This window comes from Bos indicus x Bos taurus, chromosome 23, assembly GCF_003369695.1.
Source record: "Bos indicus x Bos taurus breed Angus x Brahman F1 hybrid chromosome 23, Bos_hybrid_MaternalHap_v2.0, whole genome shotgun sequence".
Taxonomy (NCBI): domain Eukaryota; kingdom Metazoa; phylum Chordata; class Mammalia; order Artiodactyla; family Bovidae; genus Bos; species Bos indicus x Bos taurus.
Genome location: NC_040098.1, coordinates 25,879,033 through 25,897,654, shown reverse-complemented (window position 1 = coordinate 25,897,654; position 18,622 = coordinate 25,879,033). Strand labels below are relative to the sequence as shown.

The following is an 18,622-nucleotide window of genomic DNA, read 5'->3' as shown; positions in this document are numbered from 1 at the left end:
TCAGACGTGGACTTTTTTTTCTTTTGGAGACAAACATCATGCCTCAGATTGTAGAGAATTCACCTGTAATTTTCTGCAGGAGATCCAGTTTCAATCCCTGGGTCAGGAAGATCCCCTGGAGGATGGAATGGCAACCCACTCCAATATTTTTGCCTTGAAAACCCCAGGGACACGAGAGCCTGGAAGGTACAGTCCATAGGGTAGCAAAGAGTCAGACACAACTAAGCATGAACCCATGTCATACAATGTTTAGGACGTACTTATATGAAAAAATTATTTATTATGTGTCTGAAGTTCATATCTAATTGGGTGTCCCATATTTATCTACAACTCAGGGTAAAGAGTATGGCAGAGGTCCATGTGAACCTTCATGACCGCAGCTCCCAGGGGTCCCCACAGTAGATTTTATCATCTGCTTTAGTGCCTGTCTCCAATTCATGAAAGCCAATTCAAGAAAATTAAGTTTTCTGCAAAGGCCATCCTTCATTGACTGGCAAGAGGAATACAATCAACTTGAAATACTGTGTTTAATCTTTAATTGCTGATCTCTAAAAGAGTTATTAACAAGGTGTATCCTGATAAGAGAACAATGTGCCTTTTTCTTTTTTAATCTAGCATAGAACCAGTGGCCCTGAATACCATGGGGGTGGCTTTTCCTTAACTGGACTCTGCCCCTTTCAGAGAGGAGGAGTCAGTCAGTCAACTGTGACAAGAGCTTGTAAACACACGTGAACTTGGCACCAACGTGCTGAGCCAAGTGGGAGACAGACTTTCGTAAGGTAAGTACTGACTTTGCATGTCTGTATAATGTTTCCTTAGCACAAGAAAACTTTTTCACACTCGTATGTGCCTTCTTGCTCTGCTTAGGGGACATTCAAGCTGTTTAGTCAATTGCTGTTGGATATAGAAACGTAAAAATGAAGAATGTCAAAAACTAAGCATGAGAATTTAGATCTGAGACAAATTAATGATATGAGGGGAAAAAAGGATGGCAGCATTTTAGACAATCCAAGAGTGTGACCAGCATGAGAGGGGAGAGTAGGTGTTTATGCTAAAGCTGCCTGCTCTGTAGACACAGGCAACACACAGCAGGTGGGAATTGCGATGCGGTAACACTATGTGGACTCGGAAACTCAAAATTAAGATTTAACTATAATTGGAATGACTCAGTTACTGCCAGCAAAACTGGATTTTAACTCAGTCTTTGCTGTGACTGGCCAGCTGGCAAGTCCCCCTCTGTCTCTCTTGGAGCTCAAGCAACTCATGGGAAGCCTAGAAATTGGCTGGAGCAGGGTTTATCAACCTTGGTCCTATTGACATTTCAAGCTGGGTAATTCGTTGTTGCGGGGACCTGTCCTGTATATTGTCTTTTTTTTTTTTAAGTTAAAAATATTTGCTAGAGAAATGTACATTGAATTAGGCTTAAGGAATGTACTTGACAACAGTGTTAACCTATATATTGATTTTCTTCAAATTTGCAAACTTGACACCTCTCAGATACTTGCAGTGATAGTTTAAAAAGTTTTAAAAGAAACTGTCACTTCATCAATATAAATGACACAGTGAAGATCAATATTCTCACTTTCCCTTTCACTCTGTACTTGTAGAAAGAACACAGGCTGTGGGGGAGGTTCCTTCCTCATGTAGTGACCGCCCGGAAAGTAGACCAGAAGATGAACGTGCCTACAGGAGAATTTCTGTATTTTACAAAATACCTTGTCCTGGGAGATATCATAGCTTAGTAGCCAGCTGCATCAATCATAGATGTTTCCAACTAAATATGCAATAAATGTGCCTGTTAAGATAACAGAGTTGTAGCATGAGTTGAGAAAGCAGCGACGACATATATACACTATCACGTGTGAAATGGGTCATGGGAAGCTGCTACAAGGGAGCCCAGCCTGGAGCTCTGTGACCCCCTAAGGGGGGTGGGATGGGAGTGGGGAGGGAGGCTCAAGAGGGAGGGGATATATATATATATATATAAAATTGTGACTGATTCCAGTTATTGTACAGCAGAAATCAACACAACATTGTGAAATATTTATCCTCCAATTAAAAAATTAAATTAAAAAAGACAACAGGATTGATGGGAAAAGCTGGATACAGTGCAGACTGGGGAGTAATGAGCAATCAGACGCACGGGGGAGGCAGCCCCACCACCCCCAACATCAGAGACACCTCCGGTCTCTCCGCAGTGATGTGGCGCCCTTCCACCTAGTTTTAATAACCAATGTCCCCAGACATTGCCAAATGTCCTCTGGGCTAGGGGAGCAAAATCAGCCCCAGTTAAGAATCACTGGTTCATATGACTTTTCAGACTCCTAAACACAGGAAGTCTGGATGTGAAAACTAGATAATACAGGAGCAGAGAATTAGCTTCCCAAAGTAAAGAAATTCACCTGACTGGAAGGTACAAGTCATTCGAATCAGAATGCAGACAAACAACGCTCTGTTACCAGTATTACTATTGGGGGTAAATCAAAAGCCTGAGGCAGGAGAGGTTCAGTGAGATCCTGTGAAAGTCCTAGAGTTGTCCAGGGCATGGCAATTCACGGGGGAAATATGGTACCTAAGCCTGAAAAGAGAAGATACTGAGACTGGGTAGAGAAGAAGTGTTGTAGCCACGCCTTCAGGAAACAAACTCACTCAGAAGCACAATGCAGATAGTGGAGTGCAGTTTATTACCCCAGCGGGCCCAAGGCAGAGTCTCCTCTTAGCCAAGGACCCTGACCAGTTTTTCTGAAAACCTTATATACCCTAAACGTATGTGTCTAAACCCACCTCCCCAAATTCCCTGAAACTAGTCTGAACAAAGAAAAAAGAAAAATACAATCAAAGTCAACCCGGGATTCGTACGCCTTAAACCTAGGTAATTAACAGTGGACAATTATCAATAGGCTTGTGGTCATTCCTCAATAAGCGTAATAGAGTGTATGATTCTATTTGGTTACACAGATAATTCGGGTATTCTTTTAGGTGATGGAGAGCCCTGGGGCTCTTCCTTCTGGGGTTCTGGTTATCCAGTTGGTCTGTCATTTTCATAGATACTGAGTATATAGCTCAAAGTCCACAGTCTGGCCCAAGATGGAGTCCTGCTTTCGAGAGCCTGTTCTGTTTCCTCCTTCAGAAGTACTGTTGAAGATGCTACAGAGAGCAGCATTTCGATGGGCATGAGGTTTGACCCCATGAGAGTCACTGGCTTGGAGGCTGAGATGCTATGGCTCTGGGGCCAACCGGGGCAGGCAGGCAACACTCTCTGCTTTCTCAGCCTGCAGCCTCTCCCCTTGTTCTGACTTGGTGGCTGAGAGAATCATGCTCCTTGGCATGGAACCAATTCAAGTGAAGTCATTGCAGGGCTCTTTGTGTGCTGTCAGTTGTCTGCAAACCTGTTTTTCTGGCTAGATTTCAACCCCTCCAGGGCAGGGACCACATCAGATTCCTCTTGTGTTCCCCACCAGCCATCATTTCTTAGTGCAGGCAACTGCTCAATGAGTGTTAGTTGAGGAGGAAATCCATGGACAGGTCAACTGGACAGAAGATGCTGAAGAAAGATCAGTGAGGGACAGGAGGGTGGAGAGAAGGGTACTGAGTGAGAGCCCCTGGACTCCTGCTATAGAAAGGAGTGGGCTTCCCATTGCCATGGCTGGAACCCATTCAAAGGGGCTGGGTGGCGGGCAGAAGATTCCAGAGGGTCCAGATCACTGAGTGAGTGGGAGGGCAAAGGCCTGGGGGAACCGCAGGCGGGGTGCATGGTTCAGGGGCAGAACCGGGGGTCCACTTCAGTCTTGGGGTTTCAAAAGGCTGTGCCAGACCTCGCTGAACCTTTGCCAAAAACTTCCTCCAATCCAGGTTATCTAGTCAGCGAGCATCACTGATCTTTCACACAAGACAAATAAAAAGAAAACCAGTTTATAAAGTAGTTGACAGAATCTGGATATATATAAAATCCTGTTCTTACTAGAGCTCTAGGGGCTGAAGCGACTTAGCACAGCAGAGCACAGCACGAGAGCTGGAAGTCAAGAGGGAGATAGCAGATAGACAGACATACAGACAGAAGCCTCGCGTGCTCCCCAGTGTGCTCACTCAGCCATCTCCCAGGAACTGGGAGCAGAATGGAAGCTGGATTTGCTGCTCCCTGTTATGAATTTTTTATGCCTTATCTAATTGAATTTCCTCAACAGCCCTCACTAGTAGACATAGCTGTATTTCAAAAGAGAACACTGAGGTACAGAGATTAAACAACTCCCCTGGGTTTATACATCTTATAAGGAAAGGAGTTGGGCTTTGTCTCTAAGCCTCCTTTCTCTCTGCTAAGAAACGCTGTCATTAGGAGCCCCCTCCCACCTACTCCCTGAGATACAGCTCCTTTAGTTCACACTGGAATCATCCCAAGACACATTCCTTTTCAGAGAATGTAAGCCTACCTCCTTATGAAGGTCAAATATAGTTATACTAGTGCTCAGGATACTCACAGTAAGTTTTTAAGGTCTGGGTAAAGTAAGGTACGTTTTTATCCGTTTTTCCTCATATCAAGCCCCTAAGAATCAGCTAACAGAATTAACGTTTCCTTCTCTCCTATTTGGAGAAGGGAATGGCACCCCACTCCAGTACTCTTGCCTGGGAAATCCCATGGACAGAGGAGGCTGGTAGGCTGCAGCCCATGGGGTCACTAAGAGTCGGACACGACTGAGCGACTTCACTTTTCACTTTCATGCACTGGAGTAGGAAATGGCAACCCACTCCAGTGTTCTTGCCTGGAGAAAATTGACTAACGGATTCTGCATGGGGAACAAACTAATATTGAGGGTCTCAGAGACCAGCAGAGAGGGGGCATAAGCATTACATGGTTGAGGGGGAGCCCCAGACCAGAAGTCAGAAGATGTCTTCAAAGGACCCCAATGCTCACAAAACGAGTGAGCTAGGAGAGCAGCTTCCGCTCTTTGAACTCGAGTTTTCTCCTCCTGACAATAAGATACTAGAAGCCGTTTCCGGGGTTGTCCTGAGGGTGGACACACTTGCTAGATATTGAGTGTGAATCGGAAACACACGTGTGTGATGGATGGCAAGTTACTGAACCTCTCTAGTTCTCGTTTTCTGGGGGCCAGAAAGTTTATATCACTTTGGCCCCAGCCTTCAAAAGGTTAAGAAAGTTACTTATAAGAAAGATGAGATAAAATATTATGCAAGTTAAAACTTCATTTCTCTTTGTAACATGATCTTTGGTCAGTGGATAAGGGAGCTTTGTGTAAGGGGACCTGTGACCTCCACTTCACAGGGACACCCTTCTCAGAATTCTGCTGAATCACAGCTCCTCCATTCCCCATGATAAGAAAAGTACAATATACACAATCTCCAACTTCAAGACTGATGAGTTAAGTATGTTTCCAAGGGATCCTTTACTTTCTAAAAGTTAGCTCACTGATTCTTACATTAAAAATATGAATATTGAAATAAAAAATAAATAAGCCAAAACTAAATAAAATTTTTAAAATGTGAATATTGAAAACATTTTGTTATCTAAAATTCAAGTTATTCATACTTTATCAGCTAAAGAGAAGTATATTTTTGTCCTGAACATTCAACAAAATGTTGCAATGCTTTCAAACAGAGCTGGGATTTGGATAGAAAGTGCAGCTGTTTCGTCCTATATTCTGGCTTTGGGGTTCCTGCTTTTACTAAGTCCTGTATGTTTCCATTCACTTCCATGAGAGAACAATTGGGTTGGTCATAATGTTTGTTTGAGTTTTCCTGTAACATCTTACAGAAAAACCTGAAGGAACTTTTTGGCCAACCCAATAATTTCTGTCCATTGTTGGAGCCTTTGAGTTTCATTCTCTGGTTTCCTGCTATGTCCACTCCACACACAGGCTGCTGTAGACCAGGGGCTTTCAAACGTCATGGACCTGACAAGACCCAAGTATCTCTAACCATTACAATGATGAAATGAGTGTGCCCACGTGCTTTCTTCCACGTGAACATGCAACGAACACATAACGGAAACTGTTAACTCATGAAATGATGCTTTCTTTTAAAAACTGGAAAATTTCACAGTCCACTGAAGGATTGTTATGCCTATTTTGAAAAATGTTAATGTGAAAAATGAAGCCAAGACTTGGGTTCATATAGAAATGGGTTTGAATCCCAGGTCTGCCACCAACTTTATGCAAGTTACCCTAGAAATTTCAGTATCCCCAACTGCAAAATGAGAGCAATGGCAAACTTCATAGCAGGTGATTCTTTTGGGGTTAAATGAAGATAAATTTGTGAGAATGGGCAGTGCATGACAGACATAGAACAAATGTCAGTTCCACCTAGACTGTACAGTTAATGCAGTAACATCCCTTTCTCTAGACATAAGATGCACCAAGAGAGGCAGAATGTACAATTCCAAGAAAATGGAAGGATTTGGCATCCTGTGTAGGTGGAAAGAATCAGGATCCTTTGAGCAACAGTAAAGCAAATATGAGTCCTAACTTCAGCTTTTGAACAAATGCAGCATAATAGGGTAGGAGTTGAACATGGACTCCATCTCCTCCTCCTCCTGTCTGTGAAATCCTCTGGCTCCAAGTTCCCTCCTTCCCAAGCTCCCAGGACCTGCATATGTGTGGGTTCCCACCCTGCCCTTTTTTCAATCCATGGTGTGGATTCCCACGAATGTTATTTAAGCTCTGAGGTCCATTCCATTAACTGAAAAATGGAGATAATAACTATTTCATGGGATTCTTGTGAGAATTAAAGATATAATGCATTCAAAGTGGTCAGCATTGGGGCAGGACTATTAGGAGTTTTGCAATAAATACTAGTTCTCTAATCCTTCCCCTCCCCAACACCAACCCATGCATCCATACCACAGACTCACCTCTTAGCCTGCCAAGAAAACAGATTTTACCCAGTGGAGGCTGGACAATGGTTTGGTGGAATTTCCCACAGCTGGCTATTGAGAGTGGGAATTTGGGCTAAGGAAGACATTCCAAGGACTCTTCCAATTGCCATGAGGAAGGCCGATTCTTCAGCATTGTTGGTACTGTTCAGCCATGTATCATAATGGCGTTAGCTTCTATGTTTTTATGCTTTGTTCATTTATTCATTCATTCATTCACTTGTTGGTTCATTAAGGGTTAGAGAAACTAGGAGACTGCCATCATGGCAGGGAAGCCCATTCTTCATTATCTCAATGGACGGGGCAGAATGGAGTGCATTCGGTGGCTCCTGGCTGCAGCTGGAGTGGAGGTAGTTTTCATCTTCAGTTGGATCTAAATTGACCGTGCATGCCTAGTATCTCGGAGAAGGAAATGGCAACCCACTCCAGTACTCTTGCCTGGAAAATCCCATGGACTGAGGAGCCTGGTAGGCTACAGTCCATATGGTTGCAGGAAGTCGGACACGACTGAGCAACTTCACTTCACTCACTTCATACTTTATCACTGGAAAAAGAAATGGCAACCCACTCCAGTGTTCTTGCCTGGAGAATCCTATGGACAGAGGAGTTTGGTGGGCCATGGTCCATGGGGTCGCAGAGAGTTGGACACGACTGAAGTGACTAAGCATGCCTCGTCTCTCAGTTGTGTACAACTCTTTGCAATCCTATAGGCCAGAGCCTGCCAGGCTCCCCTGTCCATGGGATTCTCCAGGCAAGAACACCGGAGTGGGTTGCCGTTTCCTACTCTAGGAAAATTGACTGTATCAAACTACTTTTCTCACAGAGGAAATTTTCCTTATAAAATGAACTGCTAATAATTTTGCATTAAAAACATTTATTAGGTATTAGATTAACAGATTTTTATTGAAATTTCTTCTTCTCAAAGAAAATAAACAATAAAAATAAATTTGTTTGTTTATTTGTTTTTGGCTGTGAGGCTTGCAGGATTTTAAGTCTCTGACCAGAGATCAAAAGCAGGCCCACAACAGTGAAAGCCCATGCCCTAACCACTGAATTGTCAGAAAATTTCCTGAATTTTGATTTTTAGAACTGTAAAATTGCCGGAGTCCAGCCCTGGCTGGATCCAGGGATTCCCTCGGGAGGATGGCGTCGGTGATTTAAAGGGATAGCGTCAGTGGAGAGAATCAGAGGCCTAATTATAATTGGTTTATGTGGGAAATCAATATAACCCGTGACACCAGGTTTGCACTGACCACGGAGGCCGGAGGCGCTCTCTCGAATCGCGGAAGGTGCCCCACCTTAGGCACCTTCTCGAGTGGGTCTTAGAAGCCCAGGCAAGTAAGTGGTCTCAGCGGACTCCCACGCTCCAATTACTTTGGCCTGAAGAAAGAGTAGAGACAAAAGGAGAGAAAAGGAGATGAGAAAGAACGACACAGGGAGACCGAGGGTGAGCAAGGCCCGCACTTTATTTTCCAAAGTAGTTTTTATACCTTAAGTTGTGTGTAGAGTATAACAGGGGAAGGGGTAGAGTCATGCAAGGTCAGCAGTCCTTGATTCTTATCGAAGCCAGGCTTTCTTTCTGCAAACTTATCATATGCAAAAGTTTTAGGTGATTTACATCATCTTCTAGCCAGGAAGCCTGTTAACATTTTATGACCCTTTCTTCGGAAAACTTATTTTTCTCTAAAGGTGATTATTCTAAAGTCAGGCGCCACCCTCCGAAAGCATTAGATAAAGTTGCATTCCTATAGGGCAAAAGTGTGGTGGGCTATAACAAGAAAAGAATTAACTCAAGGGTCCAAGGTTACAAACATTAAAGCTACTACTTACATTTCTATACACCAACTATATTAATCAATACACTCCCAGGGACACAGTAGGTAAGGGATATGGAAACTTGGCAGCAAGCATTAGCTCAACAAAGAAATCCTCTACTAGTTCTATTTGATTTTAACTCTCTGAGAAGCTCTGCATTGTTAGAATATCTTAAGCTTCCCGTGCCTCTCCTGGTTGGGAGGCTGTGAATCTGAACAAACCTGTCAGGCAAGCTAGAAAGTCATCAGAGGGGTTTGAATTGAAACACTCCTATTATGCCCAGGAGACTTATTAACTAGAGTTTTAAGTTGATTTTCTTACAGAGAAAGGTGGTCAGGGATAGCCCCCTGTTAATGTCAGAAGAGTTGGTGAAAGTCGTAAAATAGTAAAACAGACAGATTTTGGTTTTGGGGTATATGCTCAGGCAGGCCCAGAGGGGCACCCTTGGAGTTCTGGCTCGCCTTGCCCACCAGAACTCTCCCACATGACCTTGTCATGCGTGGGGACTCCCGTGCTGGCTCCTGGCATAAAATATTTATTATATTCATGAGCAATTAGAAACATGAATATTAAATATCAATTAATAATAAGTAACTATTATTAATATGTCAGGCATTTTAATATATTGTGATCAGTTTTAAAATAAGTTTAATGATCTAGTGATATACCATGAAGTACTTAAAGATGAAATGTATAATATCTGGGATTTGTTTCAAATTATTACCAGGGACAGGGGGGTAGGCATATGGATGACTTGCAATTGGGCTGCGCTGATAATTATTGAAGCTGGTTGATGGTTACAAGGCGAATCATTGCATTTTTTATTTTGTGTATGCCACAAATTTCCATAATAAAAAGAAAAAATATACATATTAGAAAAGAAATGTAATTAAAGTTAAAACATAAATCAGAAATATAGAGCAGTACAGATTGTAACAAACTGCCTGTTGGATTTAATGCATTCATTTAGCAATGAATTTGTTGGGCACCTTGAAGAACCAGAGATCAAATTGCCAACATCTGCTGGATCATCGAAAGAGCAAGAGAGTTCCAGAAAAACATCTATTTCTGCTTTATTGACTATGCCAAAACCTTTGACTGTGTGGATCACAATAAACTGTGGAAAATTCTGAAAGAGATGGGAATACCAGACCACCTGACCTGCCTCTTGAGAAACCTGTATGCAGGTCAGGAAGCAAGAGTTAGAACTGGACATGGAACAACAGACTGGTTCCAAATAGGAAAAGGAGTACGTCAAGGCTGTATATTGTCACCCTGCTTATTTAACTTTTATGCAGAGTACATCATGAGAAACGCTGGGCTGGAAGAAGCACAAGTTGATATCAATAACCTCAGATATGCAGATAACACCACCCTTATGGCAGAAAGTGAAGAGGAACTAAAAAGCCTCTTGATAAAAGTGAAAGAGGAGAGTGAAAAAGTTGGCTTAAAGCTCAACATTCAGAAAACGAAGATCATGGCATCTGGTTCCATCACTTCATGGGAAATAGATGGGGAAACAGTGGCAGACTTTATATTTTGGGGGCTCCAAAATCACTGCAGATGGTGACTGCAGCCATGAAATTAAAAGATGCTTACTCCTTGGAAGAAAAGTTATGACCAACCTAGATAGCATATTGCAAAGCAGAGATATTACTTTGCCAACAAAGGTCCATCTAGTCAAGGCTATGGTTTTTCCAGTGGTCATGTATGGATGTGAGAGTTGGACTGTGAAGAAAGCTGAGTGCCGAAGAATTGATGCTTTTGAACTGTGGTGTTGGAGAAGACTCTTGAGAGTCCCTTGGACTGCAAGGAGATCCAACCAGTCCATTCTGAAGGAGATCAGCCCTGGGATTTCTTTGGAAGAAATGATGCTAAAGCTGAAACTCCAGTACTTTGGCCACCTCATGCAAAGAGTTGACTCATTGGAAAAGACTCTGATGCTGGGAGGGATTGGGGGCAGGAGGAGAAGGGGACGACAGAGGATGAGCTGGCTGGATGGCATCACTGACTCGATGGACATGAGTTTGAGTGAACTCTGAGAGTTGGTGATGGACAGGGAGGCCTGGCATGCTGCGATTCATGGGGTCGCAAAGAGTCGGACATGACTGAGTGACTGAACTGAACTGTCTGAAAATCACTGCAGATGGTGATTGCAGCCATGAAATTAAAAGATGCTTACTCCTTGAAAGGAAAGTTATGACCAACCTAGGTAGCATATTAAAAAGCAGAGACATTACTTTGCCAACAAAGGTCTGTCTAGTCAAGGCTACGGTTTTTCCAGTAGTCATGTATGTATTGAGAGTTGAACTATAAAGAGAGCTGAGCACTGAAGAATTGATGCTTTTGAACTGTGAAGACTCTTGAGAGTTCCTTGGACTGCAAGGAGATCCAACCAGTCCATCCTAAAGGAGATCAGTCCTGAGTGTTCATTGGAAGGACTTATGTTGAAGCTGAAACTCCAATACTTTGGCCACCTGATGCAAAGAGTTGACTCATTGGAAAAGACCCTGATGCTGGGAAAGATTGAGGGCAGGAGGAAAGGGGACGACAGAGGATGAGATGGTCGAATGGCATCACTGACTGAATGGACATGTTTGGGTAAACTCCGAGAGTTGGTGATGGACAGGGAGGCCTGGCGTGCTGCGGTTCATGGGGTTGCAAAGAGTCGGACACGACTGAGTGACGAACTGAACTGAACTTGAAGTTCTGGGCTTCATACCAGGTCCTGGAGATACAAGAATGGTCAAGATAGATACAGTCCCTACCCTCAGGCCGCTTACACTCTAGTAAGGATGCAGACACGTATGTGGGTGATTAAAAGAGGACTGGGAGCACCTAGGAGGACACCCAAAACCTGAGTGAAAAAACGCCATATTCTCAGTAGTAAACGGATAGGTTTCAGTGGGACTCTGTTGAGTGCTGCCCTCTAGAGGTGTCACTCAGAAAAGCACTTCTCAACCCAGATCAGAGGGAGCCAGCAACTCTGTGACGGTTTCCTGGGAGGAAGTCATGGACAGAGGTCAGAGATCTGGTCCCTTAGGGGAGAACAGTAAAAGAAGGCTTCTGGTGAGGTGGCGTCCTGAAAAGGGAACCTCTAGTGTGCTCTCTTAGCTTCCTAAAAACATGTTTACCTAAGCTTCATATTATACTTTCTCGATTGCTTCAGGAATGCAGGGCACATTAGCTTGGTCCATTTTCAAGTGTGTAAAGAAACAAGTACATAGAAAATCCAAACAATGCCATTCCAGGTTGTTTAAATCTATTAATCAACAACCAACATTTTTCACTTCGGTTCAGCCTTGGGGTTCAAGGATGTGTTCAGAGTCCCTGGGCGGGATGAGTTCAGCACAGGACGGTGAAGAAGAGGGAGACGATGAGAGCATCCAGGCTTCCTCTTGTCCAGCCCAGCCTGAAGGAGGAGGGTGTGGGGCTCGACTGACCAAAGAACATTGGGATTCTGGGTTCTCTGGGCCCAGAGCCTGATCCTTACAACCCCATTCATCTCCATCAGTTTCACAAGAAACAGCTGACCAGCCAGCCCCTTCTCACAATGACTACCCACCTGTCATTGCCTCTTAGGGTCTTGAACTGGGTACTTTGTAAACTGTTCCCCGTACACTCACTATCTGTATAGTCTCACCCTATGGGATCATGTTGACCCACAATAAATTACTCCACTGAGTCAGTTAGAAATCCCCAATTCTCAAACTTTTCACCATCAAGACCCAAGTTTAAAATAAAACATTGAATGGAGGGAGGTAATATATAGCAGAGGACCCCAGTGGCAACCTCTTGGGGGTCAATGGCCCCATGGATACACCATACTCGGGGACACCTCAAAATCCTGTCCTGATCGCACAGGGAGAGAAAGGCTTTCCAGGTACATTAAAACTCCATAACTAGAACTTCCCAGTCCCTTCCCTCCAGTGACATTCCCCTCCCCCCAAATCATTACCTAACCACTGACAGAGGTGGGGACAACATAGAGGTGAATTAACCTGCAAAATAGGCAGTTAGTTGCTGCAACCCATGCTTTTATCTTGGTGGCTCTAATCTAAATCTCCAAATGGCCTTGATCACTGTCCTCTGTGCACTCTGCCGAAGTTGGAAATCCTACAGTCTCCATAGTGGGCAGCAGACACAGGCCATGCAAGTTCTGCAATGCTATGGAATAAAGTAACAAAAACTCATTGACACTTTCTGCTTTTCAGTTTGAAGAGAAATTTATAGAAAAAACAGAAGACTTGGATAAGATAAAAAATGGTAAGCCCAGGAACTAAATTCCCCTGATGGGAGTATCCAGTAGAAGTCTTAAGGTGAGGTTTCAACACCACCAATGTCATATGTGTGCATAGTGGGAATGGGGTTAATAAAGAGGGAGAAATACGGTTAAAGGTAAGAGGTTGAGCTCCCTGAAAAGGTCTTGCAACTCACTTGGGACAAGGAAGGGCTGGAACTCAAGTGTTTGTTAAAGGAGCCAGCCCCAGTGCCCGTGAATGCTCGACCTGTCTTTCTGCATTTTGAGTGGCTGTATCTGTTAGGACCATACAGCGCTCACACCTAAGGTCAGGAAAAGGTGTTCATCTGAGAAAAGCAAGGAGAAACAGGTCCAGAAGTTGCTGTGAGTTGGGTTTGGCAAAGTAACATCCTAGCAATAATGTAGACTCAGTGAGCAGAGACAGGGCAAACTCTCTCAAAACATGTCTTATGTGTTCTGAGATTTTCTCTGGAATGACCATTAAACAGCAACTGGTTGGCACACTTGCTGCAGCCTCTTCCAGCTTCTTTCTAAAAAACACATGAAGACAAATCAGCCCAGATTTACAAGGGATCGAGCATATGTCTGAATGGGAAATAAAAAGATAAATGAAATAATAGGTTAGAAAGTAAAAGGCAAACAAAATGTCATCCTGCTTAAGCCTACCAGGTCATTTTAGTGTTTCACTTTGTATCTTCAGTTATTTCAGCAAACATTTGCTCATCTTAAAAGGGTGCAACATATCCAACATTTCACCCTTCTTTTTTTACTTTCAAAAGATGGGAGTTTGATGCTCCAGCAAGTGCCAGTGGTTGAAATTGATGGGATGAAGCTGGTGCAGACCAGAGCCATTCTCAACTACATTGCCACCAAATACAACCTCTACGGGAAAGACATGAAGGAGAGAGCCCTGTACGGTAGTTTTTAGTTTTTTCATCAACAACTAATAGGAAAAATTTAAGTCCTTCCTTACTGAGCAGGATCAAAGCAGGGCATCATGACCAACATGATGATATAAGCCTTGTGGGGCATAACTGAATCCAGTACAGCAAAGACCTATGAGTATGAGGGAAGAGTAAATAAACTTGAAGTGAAATCAACTGCCTATGGAAGAGGATACCATCCATGGATATAGCACAGTGACAAGGTTTCCAAACATGGATGGTCTGTGAAGCGAAGAGGATGGTAGAACCAAGATTCCAGGGGTTCAGACTCGTCCGAACTGGCCATCCACCAACAGCCAGAGACAAAAGACAAAGCATCTGAGTGTCTAGAAGATAAAGCTTAGAAAGGAAAGGATCTAAAGAAGTTGGTTCTTGAATTCCAAAAATTCTAAGAATGATGACCAGAAACTTATTAGCCCTTTATATGGACCAGCCACTTGACAAGGGTTAGCAGAGGTTGAGCTCAATATGGTAAGGTTACATCAAGCATTTAGATATAGTTTTAGTTGGCCAGATTTTCCAGTACTACTATATCCTGGGGGTGAGGGGTATTCTCTCAGTTGTGATGGGACTACACGATTGAAATTAAAATCATGTAAGGAACTTCCCAGGTGGCGCTAACAGTAAAGAACTTGCTTGCAATGCAGGAGACATAAGAAACCTAGGTTTGATCCCTGGGTCAGGAAGACCCGCTGGAGGAGGACAGGCAACCAACTCCAGGATTCTTGCCTGGAGAATCCCATGGACAGAGGATCCTGGTGGGCTACAGTCCACAGAGTCACAAAGAGTCAGACATGACTTAGCACTCAAGGAACTATTGCACTTACTCTAAAAGTCAAACATAGAGTTACCATATGACTCAGCAATCCCTTTCAAGAGGATTAAAAATACCCCCACACTAAAATTCATGCTCAGAAGTTCATAGCAGTGTTGTTCATAATCAATAATTAGAATCAAAGATGTCCATTAACGAATGAAAGAAAGAACAAAAGTTGGTCCATCCATACAGGGGGATATTATTCAGCCATGAAAAAGGAATGAGAGGTACAGTCTTGAGAAATTCAAACAAAACCAGAGTCTGGCAATAGTATGTGCAGAGTGTTATGGAACCAGGTTCTATGGGAAATAACTGGAGGAAGTGCTGGTGTTGGGACTCTAAATGGGCCTGGTGTTCTAACAGGATGAGAGAGGAAGAGGGATGTGACTGGGCCTGAGGTGCCAGGACCCTGCTGGACATGACTGAGGTGGTCCTAATGCATCACACCGACCATGCTCAGACCGTGCTCAGACCACGGCACAGCAGAAATGGCACATCCAGGTGTGGTCCCAGTGGTTACCTGTGCTGATTCCACCCAATTCTCTCATGCCTGTGACTATGGACGGGTCACTGATATGCTCTGTCCCTATATTTGGTCATGTGTGTAACAAAAATATTATACATATGTTTACCTTGATGGCTTGTTCTAGAATGGAATGCTAAAATTAATTTTAAGAAACAAAGCTAAATGACTGGCATAGAAAAATGCACCAAAGGAGAATTACTTTGCTACATCTCGATGTCTCATCTTAACCATTCCAAAATCTAAGGCAGAGACATTTGACAATTTGGTTATTTTATCTTTTCAGGATTGATATGTATTCAGAGGGTGTGGCAGATTTGGGGGAAATGATCATGCATTTGTCACTGTGCCCAGAGTCGGACACAGCTGAAGCGACTTAGCAGCAGCGGCAGCAGCCACCTGCTGAAAAAGATGCCAAGCTGACCCTAATCCGAGAAAAGACAACAAACCGTTATCTCCCTGCATTTGTACACGTAAGTGGGCTTTTCCGCATCTTTGGCAGTGAGGTCAGAGGACGAAGAAAAATAGTGCCTGGCATGGCCGGGGCATTAACCTTCACCTCTGTGAGCCTTTCTAAATACTAATGTAGTACTCTGACTCTCAGGGCACTTTATAAAAATTGAATGTGTAGAACAATTGTACTAGTTTTACCCAAGTTATAATTTTTCAAGAAAGTTCTATTTACTCAAACCCAATCTGGAATTCTCTACTCAATGGAATTTCATGGTTATACTTAGAGCTTGGACTATGGAAGCTCTGAGAGCGAAACTGGAGCCTGGAGTAGATGGATCCTCAGAACACGGTGCAGGGGCTTTGATCCAAGAGAAGCATGATGTCAGCAATACATCAGAAAATATTCTGGTGTCCTGTGTAGGAAGACGTGAGACCAGCTGCCCGTCAGGAGAATGTGGTAGTGTTTTGGGATGATTGACATGTATCTAGATAGATATGAGGGCAGTGGGGTGGAGAGAAAGAGACAGAGGAAAACTTGTTCAGGAAACAATAATCTAGATATTTCGGTACATGGTTCTCAGACTATTGAAGAAAGTGAAATAAAATCAATGAAGTAGTGTTCCATCATTATGCCTAGTACATATTTTAGTTGTTTCTGTTTGAATGTTTCACGATCACCTCAGTTCAGTTTAGTTGCTCAGTCATGTTTGACTCTTTGTAACCCCATGGACCACAGCATGCTAGATATCCCTGTCCATCACCAGCTCTTGGAGTTTACTCAAACTCATGTCCATTGAGTCAGTGATGCCATCCAACCATTTCATCCTCTGTCATCCCCTTCTCCTTCCTCCTCAGTCTTTCCCAGAATCAGGGTCTTTTCCAATGAGTCAGTTCTTTGCATCAGGTGGCCAAAGTATTGGAGTTTCAGCTTTAGTGTCAGTCCTTCCAATGAATATTCAGGACTGATTTCCTTTAGGATAGACTGGTTGGATCTTCTTGCAGTCCAAAGGACTCTCAAGTGTCTTCCCCAACACCACAGTTGAAAAGCATCAATTTCTTGGTGCTCAGCTTTCTTTATAGTCCAACTCTCACATCCATACTTGACCACTGGAAAAACCATAGCCTTGATTAGGCAGACCTTTTGTTGGCAAAGTAATGATCAAAAACTATATGAAATCATGCTCAACTAAAATGATGAACCCCCCCCCCCAAAAAAAATGATTGTAAGACCAGGCAATGAGGAGAGGAAAAGAGAAGAGAAGGAATACAGAGTCTGCATTAGTTTGCTCTGGGTGGTAGAAGGCTGTCATGAAGATGGAGACACTGCCCAAGGAGGAGGGAGAGAGGACAGAGAGAGATGGATGAAGGGTCATGTTGTGGAGTCCAGGGCTGCACACTTGAGGGTGTGCGGTCCACAAGAACCTGGTGCAGATGGTGCTAAGGCCTTGGCCCAGTGGAAGAAGTAAGGCAGCCACAGCGAGGTGTGAACAGGAAACGGAAATGGTGGTCTGCCTTCCACTGGGCATGAGGAGGGAACAGCAGGAACCTGCCTGGCCCGTCTCTGAGTTGGAGGGAGCAGAAGGTCTGAGGTTCCCACCTGCCCAGCGAGGGGCAGAGATGGAAGTGGGGCTGGGCGAGGGGCAGGGGAGGAGCGGGGGTCCAGCCTGCAGGGACCTGTGTCCCTGATCTGACCCCTCCATTCAACAGGTGCTGAAGAGCCATGGACAAGACTACCTGGTGGGCAACAAGCTGAGCAGGGCTGACATCCACCTGGTTGAACTTCTCTACTATGTGGAAGAGCTGGACCCCAGGCTTTTGGCCAACTTCCCTCTGCTGAAGGTGAGCTCTCCCATGGCCCTGGAGGCCAGACACACCCCAACTTGGCATCTGCTCTCTGGATCCTGGGACTGGGGTGCTAGGGTCCCCATCCCTGTCCAGGCCTTGCTGCCCCCCGGTCTCCTCAGTTCACTCCAAGGCCCTGGTCCAGAGTGTGGAAAGAATCTGTCAAGCCAAGGACATCGGAGGTGGACTCTGCCCCATGGAAAACGCCCTGCCTTTTACCAGGAGAGAGACCCAGGGCTGGCTCTCTCTTGGTCCCTCTTCCACCTCAGCCTCTGTCCTCATTTCCTCTTCGCTCCCCTCTGTCCCGCGTGTGTCCCTCTTTCCCTGAGTCTGTCTGAGTGGGTTTCCCCCCATCTCACTTCTTCCCTTCAATTCCTGTTCCTTCTCTCACACGTTGATTTCTCTCTCCCCGTTTCTCTTTCTGAGGGCAGATTGGCTCTGACTGACCTCACACATGACCTTTCATGTTTTCCGTCTTCAGTTCCAGCCCCTTGTCCTAGCTCTTCTTGTCTTGACATCTGGAGCCTTAATCTGTGCTGATATCTCACACATTCCTCTTTGTTACACTGCACTCAAGGGTGAACCCTTCAGCATTGGTGTGTAGGAAGATTAGGAAGCCAAATGGATTGTTACACTAAGATCTCTCTGGGGAAAACACTCCTGGGCTGTCCCCTTCCCATCTCATGGGCCTCCTCCTGGTGCTGATGGAGGAACCTCGGATGGCCTTTGTCTAGGAGGGTCTCAGAGTCCCTTCTGGCCTGCATCAGTGACAAGGCTGCTCTTTAGCTGCACTTTGAGCTGTGTTCTTGTGCATTTCAGGCCCTAAAAGCCAGAGTCAGCAGTCTCCTGGCCGTGAAGAAATTTCTGCAGCCTGGCAGCCAGAGGAAGCCTCCCATGGATGAGAAAATAATAGAAGTTAAGAAGGTTTTTAGGTTTTAATAAAGCTATCTGCCCGGGACAAATCTGAAATATTCTAACAATGAAACAATAAAGCTCCTATGAGCAGATTTACTTCCAATGTGTTCTTTTTCACTACGATCTCCTTCTCACCTTTATGGTTTTGAAAGAGGAAACAGACAAAACA

At 44.2% G+C, this 18,622-nt stretch overlaps 1 protein-coding gene and 1 pseudogene across 1 annotated transcript in view; both read left to right on the top strand.

Annotated features, from left to right (window-relative positions):
• Positions 1-506: 506 nt before the first annotated feature.
• LOC113882305 lies at positions 507-18,556 on the top strand (annotated as a pseudogene).
• Positions 7,214-18,622, top strand: part of LOC113882302 (glutathione S-transferase A2) — a 38,246-nt gene continuing 26,837 nt past the window's right edge. Inside the window, exon 1 of the mRNA XM_027525495.1 lies at positions 7,214-7,233. The gene's annotated coding sequence lies outside the window, so the exon portion shown is untranslated. The remainder of the gene's footprint in view (positions 7,234-18,622) is intronic.